Source organism: Urocampus carinirostris, chromosome 18, assembly GCF_059441175.1.
Source record: "Urocampus carinirostris isolate Australia breed hairy pipefish chromosome 18, RoL_Ucar_1.0, whole genome shotgun sequence".
Taxonomy (NCBI): domain Eukaryota; kingdom Metazoa; phylum Chordata; class Actinopteri; order Syngnathiformes; family Syngnathidae; genus Urocampus; species Urocampus carinirostris.
This window is the reverse complement of record NC_142366.1, coordinates 22,584,756-22,604,227: the sequence shown is the minus strand read 5'-3', so window position 1 is coordinate 22,604,227 and position 19,472 is coordinate 22,584,756. Positions and strand designations below refer to the sequence as shown.

Here is a 19,472-nt window from a genome sequence, read left to right as displayed (position 1 = left end):
ACTGACCTTCTTCGGAGGCATAATTAGGGGCTAAAACACTCCGTTCACCGATATTAAAAGCGAAAGCGAAAAGAAGTGCGCGCGCACGTCATAACAGTTCTTCACGAGGGGTGGGGGCAATCTACACGATCTACACCCGTACGCCGCTCAGCATCGCACCCTAGCGTACCGGCGTTCGAACTCCGATTTTTTGAACGAAAAGCGAAGCAAGAATTTCTCGAAATTTTTGGTCGAGAACCGATTTGTTCGAACTGAGAGGCGTTCGAAAACCGAGGTTCCACTGTATTTGAATGGTTCCCCATTTCTTTCATGACTCTTAAAAATACTCCGTGGCTTTTTGTTTTTCAACAAACCGTCAGTGTTGGCTGTCTTTATTTAACCTTAGATGCTCCCCAGCATATTTGAGGAATACTTCAAATGAGTTCAAAGCCGGAGAGAAATACAGAGTGTGATCCATGACGCGACGGCTTCCCCATCCCTCAAACCTATTGTTTAAAACGGAGGGGGACTGAGGGGGGAGGGGGCATTCTTTCACAGGATTCAATTATACAGCCGATATTGCAGCGCTTTGCTTTCACCGGCAAAATATCTGACAGTATATGAGAACCTCGCGTGACCCATTTATTTTGATTTGGTGGCAAAACAATTGTATCTCTTCCCTAATGTCGAGCGTGGGCTGGGGGTCATAAATCACTCAAGGCTTGTGGAAGACCGGGGCTGTAAATTAAGATGGTATCTGATATGTGGCTGATAAAATGAGTGTGACAGAACAAAAGCAAAGGATTGCATAGCAGGGGTGGGAGATACTTTGGATTTGGGGTATCGATCCGATCCAGGTAAATTCAGGTTGGTATCGATTGTGTCATGCTTACTGATGTGACTCACCTGTGCCCACTCCTTTGGCGCCAAACTGCCTCGGACGCTGTTTGGCTCCCTGTTCCTATTTAAGCCCACTCCTTTCTGTCACCTGTTGTCAGTCCGTCTGCGAACCTTAGTTTACTCTAGGCAAGCTTTTCGACTCTGAGTCACTCCTGTTTTTGCTCCCGTCTTCGACACATTTTTTTGATCTTGACCACGTGTACTCTCCTCTACTTGCTTTCAACTCGTTGCTGATCCCGAGCACGTTTTTGCTCTCCTGTCCCAGCTACTGACCCGTTTTTTCCGTTACCGATACCGCCATGGCTGCTCCCCGCGACCAGCGAACAGTGGATCGTGTGTTCTGTCCTTTCCTTTCTTCCCAATAAAGCAATAAAACGCTAGGCAAGCTTTTCGACCCTGACTCTGTTCTCTCTCCTGTTCTGATTCCCGTCTGTTTCCCGACCCCTTTTCTGATCTCGACCACGATTTTTGCCCCCCCGGTCCCAGCTACTGATCTGTTTTTTTCGCTCTCGACACCTCCATCGCTAGCCACAGAAATACCTCTCCCGCTCTGAGCAACCTGCTCCCCGCGACCAGCGATCTACGGATCGTATGTACTATCCTTTCCCTTCTTCCCAATAAAACTCAGTGTACTCTAGGCAAGCTTTTTCGACCCTGACTCTTACCTGCTTTTGCTCCCATCTGTTTCCTGGCTTCGACCCGTTTTTTGTTCCTGACCACGTCTACTCTCCTCTACTGGCTTTCGACTCGTTTCTGATCCCGACCACGTTTTTTGCACTCCTGGCCCAGCTACTGACCTATTTTTTCCCATTCGCGACACCGCCATCGCTCCCTACGGAAGTCCCACTTCCGCATTCAGAGCGACCTGCTCGTGGGTGCAACCCTTTCCTTTCTTCTAATAAAACTGAGAGAAACGTAACGCAAGTGGGTCCTGTCTCCGTTCTGGTCCTGACAGATTGGTACCAATACTGATACATATTTCTTGGAAATGTCATGATCTTTGAATAATTAATACCTGTTTTGGAAGAAAAGTTAACAGTCAACGCCCCCCCAAAAAGCAGCAAGGTGACAAAAATATGGATGCTTTATAACTAGACATTGGAAATATCTTCCATAGTAAAATATTTTGAAAATGAAATCAGTAGTGCAAAGAAAGTGTAGACACAAATGGATCAAATTTGAAGGTCATAACGTGTGCATGATTGAAAACGTAATTATTATTATAGTCAAAATGGAAAGACAATGTCAATTGCCAAATAATAGTATGAATCCAAAGTACTCGATATGTTTAATATTTAAATCGATCCGCCCATACTTAGTGGAAGAGCGGAGCAGTAAAAATTTTGAAATTTGACTAATATAACCCCTTGCAAGAAAGAGTGTATGTCATGATTACTGATGTGATTGACCTGTGCCCGCTCATTTGGCGCCAACCGCTGCGGGTTCTGATTGGTTCCCTGTCACTATTTCAACCCAGTCCTGTCAATCCCCTGTTGTCAGGCCGTCTGCGAACTTCTGTAGATAGAAGGCAAGCCTTTTTCGTCCCTGACTCCCACCTGTCCCGTTTTTGCTCCCGTATGTCTCCGACTACGACCTGTTTTGATCCCGACCATATCTGCTCTCCCATCCCAGCATGCGACCTCTTTTTGTCCCTGACTACGTCTACTCTACCGTTCTGGCTTACGACTCTATTCCGACCCCGACCACGCCTTGCTCTCCCAGTCCCGGCTACCGACCAGTTTTTCCGTCCCTGACACCGCCATCGCTCGCTACGGAAGAGCCACTTCCGTGTTCGGATCACAAACCGAGTACGAGAGCGACTTGCTTTCCGCATCCAGCAAACACCGGATTGTCGGCGCAGCCCTTCCTCTTTCCTTCAATAAAACTTGTGGTAAACGCTAGGCAATTGGGTCCTGTGTCCGTTCTGGTCCTGACAGTATTGCCCCCCCCAAGAACTATTTGACAGGCTTCAAAGTTAGGGATAAAAAAACTCATATTTTCTAAGCATCAACAATGTGTGAGATACAATCACAAAACGAAACCACATGTATTCAACATTTTATATTGTGCTGATAAAGGAACAAGTGTAAAGTAGAGGTTGTCGGAGCCTTCACTCTGAAAATGCTAGTCTATCAGTGATCCCAAGAGCCAAGAAGAAATCTGCAGGTTCGAGAGCGTTCTCCATTCGGGCCCCGGTGCTGTGGAATGCTCTTCCCCCTGAGATTCGATCTGCAACCTCAGTGGAACTGTTTAAATCTAGGCTTAAAACACACTTCTACTCTAGAGCATATCAATAATCTATATTTTATATCTGTGTATTATTTGTTATAACAACATCTGTTGCAGCCTGGTCATTGTAGAAGGGGGACTACCTTATGTGCAGTCCCTTCTCAAGGTTTCTTCGTTCGTGCTGAGGTTTTTGAATTGTTCCTTGCCCTCATGTGGGTTTTAGATCAGGGATGGTGTAATAGTAGTCTGTCGTTTGGAATAGTCTGTGGCCTGTGCAGCCCTTTGAGACTCCCTGTGATTAATACCTAACCAAATAAACATGACTAGACTTGAATAAAAGTATAGAAAATGATGCTTTTGGGTAAATACCGGTAAATTACTAGTGCATACCTGTCAAGCTCCAGGGCTCCATGCCCTTACAAACTGTTGTATTTTCCCTTACAAAATACAAAATAATCTTTTTTTTCCAAACGTGTTTATTTGTGTAGTTTAACATGTTGTATTGAACATGTGTTTCGTTATATCATATATATTGTTAATTAACATTTTGTTGTGAGATACTGAGTTGCTCAACATGAATGAGGTTTATTTTAAAAAAAGGTTCAAAAATGAAGTAGCTTGGACGTTCACTGTAGAGGGAAAAAATACATGTAAATATAGTTAAGTAGAATAATACATTTTCTTATTCAAACTATGAATTCATTTTCTGCATTAAATCATTATTGATATTATACTGATTAAAAGGATAACCACAAACCTGTCTTTTTTCATTTTCTCCTTTTATACATCCCTTTTTTCTTAACTTCTTTATACAACATAATGATTCGTAATATAATGCATCAAAGCGAGTGAGCCGTTTGAGAGCCGTCTCTCTTTAATGAGTTGAGCCGAAAAAGCCAGTTCTCTAAAAAGAGACGGACTTCCTTTCACCACACAACTACCACGGAATGATGCATGATGGGAATTCCCCAGGCGGCAACGCATGCGCACAGTAGCATCAAACCGCTCGCTTTGTTTGCAACGGAAAAAACGTTACCGAGATAGAGGCTACCGCGGCGAACCGGTTTGACTTGATTGATTTGCTGTTTCGTGATAGTCGGTGTATACCGGATGGTACCCATAATTGACAACTTTGCGTTTTTCCGTACAGATTTTCTAGTACGTCGTACACGCTTTAAAATGCATCATAAACATACTTTGTACGGCAAAAACGTACAGGTTGACACGTATGTAATAGTCTCTAGTTTGCAATAGTCTGTGGCTTCTGCAGCCCTTTGAGACTCCTTGTGATTCATAGCTATCCAAATAAACATGACTAGACTCAACCAAAAGCATAGAAAATTGTCAGGAAACAGATCGGGAAGCAGGAAGTCGGAACTCATATGCGTAGACGATCTGTCACTTTAATTAGGAAATAAAAGTTGTCCAACACACAAACGGACCAAAGACAAAACAAAACAGGTTTAAAGGCAATCAAAATTACAAACTAGGCTTTACTCAGATTAAACAGGCATGAACAGGTCTTCAACAAGGTAAAGCAATGGTCTGGCAACGGGCAGTCCCAAAAGGAGCGAGATCAAAAACGGATCGTTATTCGGGACGGGAGAGCAGACGTGGTCAGAACAAAAACAGATCGTAGCGGGAGACAAAAAGAAACAAAAGACAGGACAGGCCAAAAAGGGCTTGCCGTGCAAAAACAGAGATTCGCAGACGGACCGACAAAAGGGGACTGACAGGACAGAGTTTAAATACCGTATTTTCCGCACTAAAGGGCGCACCGGGTTATAGGGCGCACCCCCAAAAAATAGTTTTTGGTCCTATATCTTCGATAGATAAGGCGCACCGGATTATAAGGCGCTACAATGGGAACGTGGACAAAACAGTCAGATGATTCAGTCCAACTGATTACCCCCTTAACATTCCCAAAGCTTGCAAAGAAGCAAATACGTGTCGTAGACACGTGCGAATGCGGCGTCCGTACGATGTCACTCAAATGCGTCGTTTCAAATATCATTCGGAAGGTTAAAGTCTTGGGATTCGAGAAATGCCAACCATTCCTTAGTTTCTATTTTCTTTTTCGCTCGCAACTTTACTGTGCATATGACAATAAACATTTGGAATTGAGTTGAATTCACTCAACTCATTACAGCAACATCAAGATCATTCTAAAACAAGATACCGGGAAAATATAAAGCCCCATAGCTCACCTATGATCTCACGTTCAATAATGATACGCAACCATGGTCTTCTTACAACCGTGAGTGAAGTAAATACAGGAGAGGAAAATATTTACAAATACAGACTAATGAAACATGTTTCTTTATGGCGTAGTTTAGCAAGCTTGCTATTCAGTCATCTTTTTCGGCCAATTGCAGGGTTTGTTTTGGCCCTCTAGCCTATCCGAGGCTCCGAATAACTTCAGCCAATAGCGATCGATTTAACTGATGATTGACACATCTTTTTCGGCCAATTGCAGGGTTTGTTTTGGCCCTCTAGCCTATCCGAGGCTCCTAATAACTTCAGCCAATAGCGATCGATTTAACTGATGATTGACACATCTTTTTCGGCCAATTGCAGGGTTTGTTTTGGCCCTCTAGCCTATCCTAGGCTCCGAATAACTTTAGCCAATAGTGATCGATTCAAATGATGATTGACACATTGGTTAGCCAATGAAACGCCGGTATATAAATCCCAGCATACACCGCGGACTACTCCACGTTCGGGGGAAAATTGAGTCGGCGGCTGTTGCGTAAGTTGCGAGACCTTGCGATTTAATATTGAGCCATATATAAGGCGCACTGTAGTATAGGGCGCATGGTCAGCTTTTGAAAAAAATTAAGACTTTTAGGTCCGCCTTATAGTGCGGAAAATACGGTACTCCAAAAGCAATCAGTCCAATGAGTCTCAGCCGGTGTTAAGGGGCGGGGCCAGCTGGGCGCCATGACAACCGTGCAGGACATGACAGAAAATGATGCTTTTGGTTAAATACAGGTAAATTACTCGTGCGTCAAGGAGAAAACAGGGCGTAGGGCGCGCTACCCTCCCATACGGGTACATCAAACTCAACTCCCGCTACCAAGTCAAGGCCTGCAACTTCCCCGCCGATTGTCTTTTCTTACCATGAAAGAGAATGATTAAACAGACCTCCGCCGCTGCTCCGAGAAAGCCAGAGGAAGTGTGGGTACACACAAGGAAAGGGGGGGTTGCAGAAATAGCATTTATTGCTTGTGGGAGTGAGAGTGATGGCGCAGCATAAAACCCCACCAAAGTGAGCAGATGGAGCCCGCGTGACACTCTGAAAAAAAAAGGCCGTCCCTGCCGTTGACTTATGAAAGCTATCTGTCAAAACAAAGGGGAGAGTTAGCCGGATGATATGCTAATGAAGCAACATTTGTTTTTCAGGTGACATATCACGTTTAAAAAGTAAGTAAGGGTTGGGGGAGGGGGATTATTGGTTAGAAAAGGTAACATGAGACAAGTGCTTGGGTGCAAAATGGAAGTCTCTGTAAAACAGTTTCATAAATAACTGATTAACATGCTGTACTATGCTATGGGCGTTACTAGCCCGTTTTTGGGGGTATTCAACCACCCTCAAATTCAACCCAGGCACCCCCACAAACAGGGTTGGGTAGGGTTACTTTAACTGGATTACTTTCAATTACTTTTGGATTACTCCAATACCAAATATGCTAATAAAAGACAAAAGAAACTAAATATGAATAAAATTGTGACTCACAACACGTGGTAAGCTTTCTCTCCTGGCTTTGATCTCTTTGATCTCCGGCAAAACTAACATAAAATGCGACGGAAACGAAATGAAAATAAATCCAAACAGCTTGCCAACATCATTTTTGCCGTGACTCCCCAAGCCTGCACAAAATTTTGTATTTTACTCATATTTAGTTTATTTTGTCTTTTATTATCTTCGTAACATTGCTAAAATTTGTCCTATACTTTCTCAGTCGGATGCGGGGATTATAATTCACGCGTTTGTTACCTCCCGTCTCGATTACTGTAATGCACTACTCAAGAGCCTTCAGATGGTACAAAATGCCGCAGCGAGGCTTTTAACTAGGACAAAAAAGTCCGATCACATCACCCCAATTTTGGCTAACCTGCATTGGCTCCCTGTTAGCCTAAGATGTGATTTCAAGGTTCTCTTATTATTATACAAAATCATACATAGTAATAGTAATAGTAATTTCCTTGTATTGTCATTCTGTGTAACAATGTACACAGAACGAAATGTCGATTGCACCTGACCCGTTGTAGCGAGCCGATGCAGCCGCAGCCAACAGAGGGCGCCGCCGACCACTTTTTAAGTCTTAGGAATGACTCGGCCGGGGCGCGAACCACCGACCTCCCAGTCTCAAAGCGGGCGCCTTACCATCTAGGCTATGGACTTTCCCCCTCATATCTTTCAGATCTGATCCCCCCCTATGTTCCGGCCCGAAGCCTTCGCTCTGAGAGCGCCGGTCTTCTGGTGATCCCAAGAGCCAAGAAGTGTTCCGCTGGTTCAAGAGCGTTCTCCATCCGGGCACCAGTGTTATGGAATGCTCTTCCCCCTGAGATCCGATCTGCAACCTCAGTGTAAATGTTTAAATCTAAGCTTAAAACTCACTTCTACTCTATAGCATATGAATAACCTAAACTGCATATGTGTAATAACCTATGAAACCCTTTGAGACTCTTTGTGCTTAAGGGCTATACAAATAAAAATGACTTAACTTGACTTGACTTATTAGCATATTTGGTATTGGAGTAATCCAAAAGTAATTGAAAGTAATCAAGCTAAAGTAACCCTACCCAACCCTGCCCACAAAGTTTAGCTTTTATAAAACTCTGTTTCCCCTAATAAAGGACTTGAAAGGCTGAAATATGAAAAGAAAAGTTGGATAAATAAGTCAAGTGGAGTCATTTTTATTTGTATAGCCCTTAATCACAAAGAGTCTCAAAGGGCTGCACAGACAACACACGATGGCAAACCACAGACTATTATGACACCATCCCCTGATCTAAAACCTACATGAGGGCAAGGAAAAACTCAAAAACCTTACATGAGGACAATGAAAAAACCTAGAGAAGGGACCGCAAAAATATGGACAACGCAGCGTCAGAAATACTCCACTTCCTTGAAATTCCACTTAATTTCTTGCACCGCTTTCGTTATGTAGTTTTGTGGTATTACTGAAGTTGTATTTTTATAGTGTATCTGTTATAACACTTCTATAGAAGTATTTTATTAGTATTTCTTAATTGCGGTTTAATATCACTTTAGTTGGGTTTTTTTTTGGTAGTATTTCTGTCATGAACCAGGACGGAATCTCGGACCCAATTGCGTTTGTTTCAAAGGAATCTTTATTAGAGAGAGTCTCTTCGGACGGAATGGCAGTTCCGTGACAGGTAGGTGGAATCGGTACAGCTTAGCAGGCAGGTTGATGGCCAGGGCGGGAGAGCAGGTCGAAAACGTGGAACGGAAACGGGTCAAAAACAGAAGGCAGGCAGGAATCAAGCAAGAGTAGTCTTTGGTACTTAGTATTCTGGCGAAACACATAGGAGTACAGAAGTACGGTCTGACGTCCTCCTCTGGACGCTGACCGCTTAAGAGGAGAACGTCAGCCAATCAGAGAGCGCGACAAACGATTGCCCCCAGGTGACTTCACTTTGGCAATCATGACAATTTCTGTTGTAATATTTTGGTAATAGTATTTTTGTATCATAGTATTGCTGTGATAATATTTTTTTAGTGTTCCTATAGTATTTTTTTCTTATCAGAATGAGGAGAAAATAATATATTGTCAAGACCAGAACAGAGACAGGACCCACTTGCGTACGTTTCTCTCAGTTATATTGGGAAGAAGGGAAAGGATTGCACACATGATCCGGTGATCGCTGGTCGCGGGGAGCAGGTCGCTCTGACCGCGGAAGTGGTATTTCCGTGGCGAGCAATGGCAGTGTTGGGAGTGGAAAAAACAGGTCAATGGCCGGGACAGGAGAGCAAAAAACGTGGTCGAGATCAGAAAATGGGTCAAGCCAGGAAACAGACGGGGGCCAGAACAGGAGTGAGTCAGGGTCGAAAAACTTGCCTAGCGTGAACTGAGGTTCACAGACCGACTAAAAACAGGTGACAGAAGGACGGGGGTTTAAATAGTGACAGGGAGCCCATCAGAGTCTGAGGCAGTTGGCTCCAAAGGAGCGGGCACAGGTGCCTCACATCAGTAATCATGACATTTATTAGTTCCCTGTTTTTAAGCACTAAATTTGGTATTTAGTTTTGTAGTAATTTGTAGTATTTTTGTAGTATTTCTGTCATATTTCTGATGCAGACACACAAAGGGACAAAGGGGACACAGTTGGTACCAAAAATCATGTTTAAATAGTAGCACTGTATTAACTATCATATGTATTGTCATTTTATATACTGTTTTATTTCACTTATACTCAAAAATACTTGCCCTATATTCGACCTCAGCCTTGAGTGCAACTCTTCAGAAGGGTGTCGTAAACCACCTTTGCTTTGGATTGTGTCTTTGTTTTCAGTCTGTAGAGATAACAATGACTTATGCATATGTGTATATATATATATATATATATATATAGACATATATATAAATTATAAATAGGCATTTAGAACAGGTTGAAATTTCTTATACAAGGTTTTGGTGCTCTCCTTTTCTTCTTGCAAGGTCAAAATCTATTAATATTTTCTCTCCTTAGTTAGAATGTCTACTAAACTATAAACTTACCAATCGTTGTTTTAAAAAGCCTGATGGGCCGCGTGTGACCCTCGGGCCCTAGTTTGCCCACTCCTAATGACCTGGCAACATCCAGGATAAAAGTTATAGGAAAGCTCAAACTTCATTTTATTAAATTACACTTAATAGCGTAAGAGCGGCAGAAGTTCATAACAATTTTGGAGACACATTTAAAGTATATTGAACAGCGGGTTACCGTGACCAGGCGGTCATTTTGTCTCCGGCCAAAGCTCGCGAAATATGAAAAAAATGAAAAAGGGCAAATCGGCGGAAGGTTTCCATGACGGTATTATATTTTGGGGGTTTTTAACATGCCAGGTGTCGAGGGTGACACGGACCGGCTCCTCGGTGATCTCGGCAAGGCTTGGACTCTGTAAACAGGCTTCAAAGGTAGTCGCAATTGGCAACAGGAAATGTGACTGCACTCAGAAACCTAATGGCCCGGTGTGGACACCGGTGTTGGGAATAACAGTGTTATTAACAACGCCATTACTGTCAGGACCAGAAGGGAAACAGGACCCAATTGCGTTATGTTTCTCACAAGTTTTATTGGAAGAAAGAGAAAGAGTTGCGCCCAATGTTCCCTGTGATTTTCCACGGGTCTGAGCGTTCACACAAAGTCGGTGAGCAACGCTTGAAACAACAGTGAGCAACGGCAATCCCAAGTGTGGCAAGATAATTCATTATCAAACATGTCCAAAACTTCACATCAAGTTACATTTTGCTGAGTTTCCGGAAATGCAAAATGATTTTTCTCTTTTGAATGAATTGACTCATGTAGTATTGCAAAGGTTGTACGGCCTGCAAACGTCGTTTGTTCTTACAATTCTTTCACAAGATATCCATTTCTTTTTAATTCCTGTCGCATAATATTAACATTTTTGGGGGCTTATTTAGTCGGTTGCAAGATATAAAACTGTACTTAATCACAGTTGTTAGTGGAAGTACAATGTTGGCAACAAGATTCAGTAGACATAATTGGAAATTATGTGAATGCAACACAAACTTTTTCTTTTTTTTCTGTTTTTTTTCGCCTTTTTTTAAATTCCTTTAAAAGAATCTCATTGTGTTTATTTTTTTCGAGCTGTTACTTTTTTCTTTTTGTTCTCTATTTACTTTTTTCCTACATTTCTTTCTTTTTTTTCTGTCTTTTTTCTAAACTTTTCCTTATTTTTTCTCTTCCTTTTGTTTCTTTTTTTCTCAGTTTTTCACTACTTTTTCATTTTGGTATTTTTTTCTTTTTTTTTTCTATTCCCCCCTTCCTTTAAGTCATTTTGTGCATCATTTTACATCATATTTGGTCATGTTGGGATTAAAGAAGCAAAAACAACCTGAAGAGCCGTTTAGGACCCGAAAGAGCCGGTTCCTTTTAGTGAGCCGAGCCGAAGAAGCCGGTGCTCGAAAAACTCTACTAACTTTACTCAACTTCTTTCTATTTCGACTCGACTTCAAAATACCGCATTTAGGACACAACATCAGGGGAACACGTGTATTTTATCTTCATGCACAGTAACTCTGACTTAAGTCGCTTCTTAATAAGTAATTTGAGCCCTCATTTTTGTGCGCTGGCTAGATTTTCGAGAATGTGCTGAGAATGTGCAAGCAGTGCGCAGCTTAGAGGGAACACTGGTTCCGCCCACGATCTGGTGTTCGCTAGGCGCAGGTCACTCTGAACGAGGATCTTCCATGGCGAGCGATGGCGGTGTCGGGAACGGAAAAAATGATGCAAAAAAGTGGTCGGGGTTGGAAGCGGGTCGTGAGCCGGAAAGGAGAGCAGACGTGGTCGGGGACAAAAAGAGGTCGAAAGCAGGGACGGGAGAGTTGACGTGGTCAGGATCAAAAACAGGAACAGAAGGGAGCAAAACAACAGGTGGGAGTCAAGGTCGAAAAAAGGCTTGCCTGGTGGTAACTGAGGTTCGCAGACGGATTGACAAAAGGGGACAGATATGAGTGGGTTTAAATAGGGACAGGGAGCCAATCAGAGTCCGAGGCAGTTGGCACAGGTGATTCACATCGGTAATCATAAAGTTCTCATTGAACGGCACAATTTCAAATTATTTGACATACAGCTTCTTTTTAAACTACCTGAAATAGTTACTTTCCTGGGTAACTACGTACTTTTAATATAGAGTAACTCAGTTACTAACTCAGTTACCTTTCGGAAGAAGTCAGTAAGTAATTACTTTTATCTTATCTAACAGTATTTAGCACCTCAAAGTCACAAAATAACATTCATTTTTTTTTAAAAAAACAATATTAAATTGAATAATCGTATTACCGCACTTTTTAAAAAAATTGTATTTATTTTATCTAACATAAGGTTTACTTAGAGCAGGGGTGTCAAAGTCATTTGAACTCGGGGGCCACACCATAGAAAAAACGTTCTGTCGGGGGCCGGACTAGTAGATTCAAGAGAAAAAAAAAGAGATAAAGAAAAAAGAGAAAGAGGGATGGGAAAAGGAGAGAGCGTGGGACAAAGAAAGGAAAAAGAGAGAGAGGGAGAGAGAGAGCGTGAGAAACAAAAGATAAAAAGTCATGAGAGAGGGGGAAAAGAAAGGGAAAGGAAGAAAGAAATCCAAACAGAAATAGAAAGACAGAAGGAGAGAAAAGAGAAAAGAAAGCGCCAAGGGTAGGAAGAGAGAAAGAGAAAAGAGAGAACAGGAAAAAAGGAAGTTAGAGCAAATGAAGTTAAAAAGACACAGAGAGAGAGAGAGAGAGAGGGAGAGAGAGAGAGAGAGAGCGAGACAAAGAGCAACCAAGGAAGGGAAAAAGAGAGACACAGAAAGTGAATGAGAAAGAGAGAGTGGGAGAAAAGGGGTGGAAGAGAGAGAGAGAGAGAGAGAGAGAGAGAGAAATAAATACAAGTACAGCGTCTTTGTTGGAGGCACCTGGCTCTGGCAACATCAAGTTGACCTATTTCAACCTGCAGCTTGTTTTTCTCTTGCGCTTCTCTGAGTGTTGTCTAGCGGGCCGGATTCAATCCCTTAGCGGGCCTGATCTGGCCCGCGGGCCGCCTCTTTAACACCTCTGACTCAGAAGGAGCTGATATAATCATCTGGCATCTTTGTACCCCAAAAACAAAAAAAAATTGGGATTAAAAAAACCATGGACTAATTGATTTTTGAGGGTGGAAATCTGCATATTGTAATAGGAAGCAAGCCCAAACAGAAGAACGGAGTGCAAGAAATGCTGCTTGCTTCCTTTAATTAGGATGAACTTCCCAAATATTCCATTATTAGCAGGAGTGGCTCATAAGAGGAAAACAAAGACAGACTTTATTCTCTATTTATTATTTATTCATTCATTTTCTTAATGAGGCCTGTGCTTGACTCTAAAGGGAAAAAAAAATATATATAGGGGATATGTTTCTCCACCAAAGGCGATTTTATGTAGATTACTTGGATTGTACATGGATTGTAAAACGATTCCGATTGGAGTTCGTTTATCTGATCAACTAGGTTCGCAAGGCCATGATACTTTGTTGTTGTCAGTTCACATATATCTGTATAAACTAGCAGTTACCTTTAAATATGTACTACTGCAATAATATTAATTCCACATATCAATTTATTTAGCCGAATCAAAGAGTTGAACAAATCGGATCTTTCTTCCTTCCCAATTACGATTGTGTGGAGAAAGAGAGCGACGGGGGCTCCAGGGTGGCCCACTTTTATGACACATGTCGATGAAATGTTCACGCCCCATGACCAAGCCGCTGGCTGATTGGTCCGCGGTCTTCGATGCAAATTTCCCAGTAGTCCTTTGAAGAATGGGAGAAGGGTGATAGGTCATCGCCCTACGCCACAGGCGAGGTGATAAGTCATTGTTATCTGCACAGACTGAAATCAAAGACACAATCCAAAGCAAAGGTGGTTTACGACACCCTTCTGAAGAGTTGTACTCAAGGCTGAGGTCAAACATAGGACAAGAATTGAGTATAAGTGGAATAAAAAAGTGTATAAAATAGTATATAACTTCAATATACTGTCATGAAATGAAATGATCTGCATTTATATAGCGCTTTTCAAGTCAAGACTTCCCAAAGCGCTTTACATTGTGCTTCACATTTCCCAATAGCGGCCGTGCAGCCATGTGAGGCGCTAACCTGCTTATTGGGGGTATTAGGGGTTCAGGGTCTTACCCAAGGACACTTCAACATGTGACACGGAGGAACAGGGATTCGAACTGCGATCTCTTGATCCCAAGACGAGCGCTAAAAGTTTCCCCACTCTTATTGCAATTTATTTCTTTTAATCATCACATCATTATCTTGATAGCTAGTTATTTATATGCTTCTTAATGTATTCACTTGATGTCTCATTGCATTACTTTATTAAGTTGTTATATAGTCTCTACATTGTTTCAAGTGATATCTGGTGTGCTGTCAAAACGAGGCTTAGAGTCATGTCAAGCCAACTACGGAATCCATCAAGATCCAATGCATGGCAGGACATGGCTGAGGATGGGGTGTTTTGGATTCTCCAATTACTCAATGCTTCGGTGTTTTTTTCCTAGAACAAAAAACGGTTAGCCATTTTGTTGATGCCATTTGTGAAGGACACACAGCTCTGTTCTGTTTTTACAAGGCCAGAATATATTCAGTTGTTTTTTATAACGAAGAATCTCAATGAAAATGCTCTGCTCCAGAGATTTTCGCCCGTTTAGTCTCTATCCTGGATGTTGATTTAAACAAGTGTGCAATATTGTCCCTGGTGTCTTTGGACAGCTCTTTGGTCTTCGCCATGTTACAAGTCAAGTCAAGTCATACCGACTGGGGTAGTGTGAGGAGGGTAACGAGGACAGCAGAGAAAATAATCGGGACTACACTTCCCTCCATTCAGGACATTGGCCAGAAGCGCTGCCTATCCCATGCTAAGAACATTATCGGGGACCCCTCTCACCCCCATCATGGACTGTTCACTCTGCTGGCCTCTGGGAAGAGGTACTGCAGTGTGCGGTGCAGGACCACCAGGTTCCGCAGTAGTCTAGTCCCCCTGGCCATTAGACTGTTAAATGGTCAATCTAACATATAGTTAACCTAAATCTTAACGGCTGCTAATCTGACTTTTTGCACTACTGGCAGTTCTTTATAGCTTGCCACTCCTTGCACATTTGCTCTCTGCACTATTGTACTTACAGCGTTATTGTTACAGTGTTAATGTTACTGTTTACCTGACTTGTTAACCTGAATGCCCATTTTGCACATCTGGTTAGCTACTCCTCTTGCACTATCGGCACTATGGTAAAATACTATACGTAGCCATAATACAATACAACTTTACTTATATCTGTACATTCGAGGAAACTGTGCGGGTCAGATGTATCGACATTTCGTTCTGTATACACGTGTACTAGAATGACAATAAAGTAGATCTGAATCTGAATCTGAATCTGAAGTCATGTTTATTTGCATAACCTTAATCACAAAGAGTCTCAAAGGGCGGCACGGATCAAAGACTATTGCAAACTACAGACTATTATGACAGTTGATGTCTTACTGATTGTATGGGGTGGATAGGTGTCTTTATGCAACTAACAACCTCAAACAGGTGCATCTGATGGACTTTTCATGGACGGACGAACAGGTCTTTTGGGGTTAGAATTCTAGATGATACACAGTTGTTCAAATACTTATTTGCAGCTGTATCACACAAATAAATTGGGAAAAAATCATGATATCTGGATTTTTCTTTTTAGTTTATCTCTCTCACAGTGGACATGCACCTACGATGAAAATTTCAGACCCTTCCATGATTTCTAAGTGGGACAAATAGCAAAATGGCAGGGTTGTCATGGTTGCCCTTACCCTAACCCTGACCCAATTGACCCCGCCTGTGTGGCGCCAACTGCGGCTCATTGACAGATTGGCTTTCTGTCTGTTTAAGCTCAGTGCTGTCACTTTTCCTTTGTCAGTCAGTCAATGAACCCCTGCCCCGCAAAACGTGGGGTCTGACTTGGTCGTGTTTTCCTGTTGGTATTTCCTGTCCGGTATTGTTCCCGTTTATTTTGTCCAGTTAAATATCGGTTTCCAGTTTCGTTCCTGTCTATTTTTGTCCTGTTTATTATTCTCTTCAGTTTTCGTTCCTGTCTAGTTTGTCCCGTTTATTTTGATATCCTGTTTCTTTATCATTCCTGTCTGTCCTGTCCTGTCCGGTATGAATGTCACGGTTGCCAAGGCGCCCAATGTGCCCCGCCCGTGTGGCGCCAGCTGCGTCTCGTTGACAAATTGGCTTTCCGTCTATTTAAGTTCAGTGCTCACACTCTTCCTTTGTCAATCCGTCAACGAACCTCTGCCCCGCAAGACGAGGGTTTTGACTCGGTCCTGTTTCTTTTTGTTTTTTCCTGTCCGGTACTGTTCCCGTTTATTTTGTCCTGTTTAATATCAGTTTCCAGTTTCGTTCCCATCTAGTTTGTCCTACTTAATTTCGATATCTTGTTTTGATATCAATCCTGTCTGTCCCATTGTTTAATTTGGGGCGGCAGCAGCTCAGGAGGTAGAGCGCTCGTCTTGGGATTAAGGGATCCCAGTTCGAACCCCGACTCGTCCGTGTTACATGTTGAAGTGTCCTTGGGTAAGACACTGAACCCCTAGCACCCCCAATAAGCAGGTTAGCACCTTACATGGCTGCAAGGCCGCTATTGGGAAATGTGGAGCACGTTGTAAAGCACTTTGGGAAGTCATTGACTTTAAAAGCGCTATATAAATGCAGATCAATATCGGTTCCCAGTTTTGTTCCTGTCTGGTTTGTCCTGTTTATTTTCGATATTCTGTTTTGATATCAATCCTGTCTGTCCCGTCCTGTCCGGTATCGACCCCATCTGTCTGATATCTGCTCGGGGAATTGGAATCAATCTTGTCGGTCTCTGGCCTCCTGTCTTTCCACGCCAGACCGCTGCCTAACATGCATGACTCCCCATTTCCCTTTTACTAGGTCCTTAGCTTGGCCTTTTGATTTTTGCATTCCGGAGATGGAATAAGAGCTTGCTCTGTCCACTCCACGCATCGGCCCGGTATTGCAGTACCTCCGGGAACGGTGCATTCGCAATGATCGCAACAAGGCTTTAGGGCTAGGACCTTAGCTTAGCCTTTTGGCTGAGAGTAAGTGTCCCGGCTCCTAGGCTTTGTAGCATATAATGAACTGACCGATAACGGATAATGGATAATGAATAACGAAGATAGATCAATAACCCTTAAACCCCCCCCCCCATTTCCCTTAAAATAAAAGGTTTGTTTGAGAACATAATGCGTTTGGGGTTTGATCCTGTTCCGGTTCTTGACAAGGGTGCCCAAAGACTTATTTTCTTCACTATACATCGAACATTTTTTTTTTTTTTTACTCATAAATGCTTTGCTCCTGCATGCATACCTATCTGTCCCAGCAAGGCTTTAGGGCTAGGACCTTAGCTTGGCCTTTTGGCTGAGAGTACCGTATTTTCCGCACTATATGGCGCACCATGTTATAAGGCGCACCTTCAATGAATGATATATTTTAAAACTTATGCCATACATAAGACGCACCCCATTATAAGGCGCTATAAGTGCATGCTGGTTTAAGATCAGGTAATTGTGCAATTTTGTAATTGTAATCCTGTGCAGTCCTTCGAGACATTTTTGGGATTAAGGGCTATTTACGGTAAATAAATGTGACGACTTGACTACAGTAGAGAATGTAGTTACGTTATGCAACCTCTAGATGTTGCCACGCTCAAGGGAATGTCAACAAAACATTCAAAAAGGTCAAACTTTATTAACAAACAAGCTTTCCACAACTCCATTCACTCCCAAAATAAATAAACAGCCGTTTTATTATTTTCTCTGAGGTAAAGCATTTTCGTGACACATCTTTGAACAACATCGACATATCATTTTATTTTTTGTCCATTTAGTCAACACGCAAAGAAAAAAACGTCTGATACTGTTATTTTAAATGAAACGTTAGTGCAATCGCAATAAAGTGACACTCGTAATGTGCAAAAACAACGAGTGCAAAACGATAACAATAAAGCAATAACATAATAACTGTAAAATGTAAAACGTAAACACACAAAAGAAAAACAAAGATCACTCTATAAGCTCCTCATCGACGAATCCCTCGAATTCTTCTTCTGCTGTGTTCGAATTGACCATATCTCAGTGAATGGGCCATCCAACACGTCCGAGGCGTGTTCAGGAGAGTGATCAGACATGTAGTCTCTTGATAATCGCTTGCCGCGCACTGCTGAACGTTTTGTAATCGCTCACTGTGATTGCCTTACTGATCCAAAATGGCCGACGACAGTACAATGGATTTCGTTCTACAGCTTGCTTTGAGCGAGTTGGCTGATATGAGCGACAGTTCGCATATTGACACAGTTAAGGTTATCCTAAACGCAGTGGAAGGGTCATACCTGTCTTGCATTGTTCACAAACATTACCAGGCAATGTAAGACGATATATTACATCGCCAACAGCACTCGTCAGGGTGAGATCCTCCATCTTCTGCACTGTCGACGCCATGTTGGAAATCAAAGTAAGCGGTCTTTCTCCCGTGATTACTCGGGCACGCGAGCGCTCAATAATCACTGGCCGTTCAGAAGCTAGCGATAGCTCGCGATAGCAATCACTCACTCTCCTGAACACGCCCCCGGTGTTTTTGTGCCAGCGCTGTTGCCTTCATACGTATAGTTATCGTACTGACACTTCTGCTTGCCGCTCTTTGTTGAACAACCCACTGTTCAAGTGTCTCCATCTTGCTTTATTGCCACGGAAACTTTGTTGAGTTTTCCTTACTTGGCGGAGCTTATCTTCATCCTTTCTCCACTTCCGTACCATCGATTCATTTAAGTTTAACTCTCTCGCTGCCGCTCTATTGCCGTGTTGTGCTGCGTGACTGATCGCTTTGAGTTTAAACTCGGCGTTGTACGCGTGTCTCTTAACAGGAGCCATTTTTTATACAAATGCACGTATGAAAGAGAATCTCGCTCTCTCTCTCTCTCTCTCTCTCTCTCTCTCTCGCTCTCGCTCTCGCTCTCGCTCTCGCTCTCGCTCTCGCTCTCGCTCTCGCTCTCTCTCTCTCTCAAACGTGACATTCTGAATAATTCTGCGTTTGTTTAAGGTAAATTGTGCTTTACATCTTCACCAGTCAAAACCCTGGATTCAGACAAATACTGTATTTGTTGAATATGAATTAAGCAGTTTAATGGGGTAGCCATTTTGCCACTTAGTAAACAAATACAACACGAGCCCCGGCAACTACCAATCGTTTAATATTTCCCAGTATGCACAGCGCGAAAAATGGAGTCGGCGGCTGTTTCTCGTAGTTGCGAGACCTTGCGAATTTAATATTGAGCCATATATAAGGCGCACTGTGTTATAAGGCGCATGGTCAGCTTTTGAAAAAAAATAAGACTTTTAGGTGCGCCTTATAGTGCGGAAAATACGGTAAGTGTCCCGGCTCCTAGGCTCTGTAGCGTATTATGAACTGACCGATAACGGATAATGGATAATGAATAACGAAGATAGAACAATAACCCTTAAAAACCCCGCAGGTAAAAGCGAAAATAAGATGCTATTTCATGTCATTGCAACAGTTCTTGAATTATTAATGCACTCCAATGTCTTCTGATCAT

The 19,472-nt window shown here is 42.5% G+C and overlaps 1 pseudogene; it reads left to right on the top strand.

Annotated features, from left to right (window-relative positions):
* The first annotated feature begins 16,781 nt into the window (after nucleotides 1-16,781).
* On the top strand, nucleotides 16,782-16,908 carry LOC148348662 (U2 spliceosomal RNA; annotated as a pseudogene).
* The last annotated feature ends 2,564 nt before the right edge of the window (nucleotides 16,909-19,472 follow it).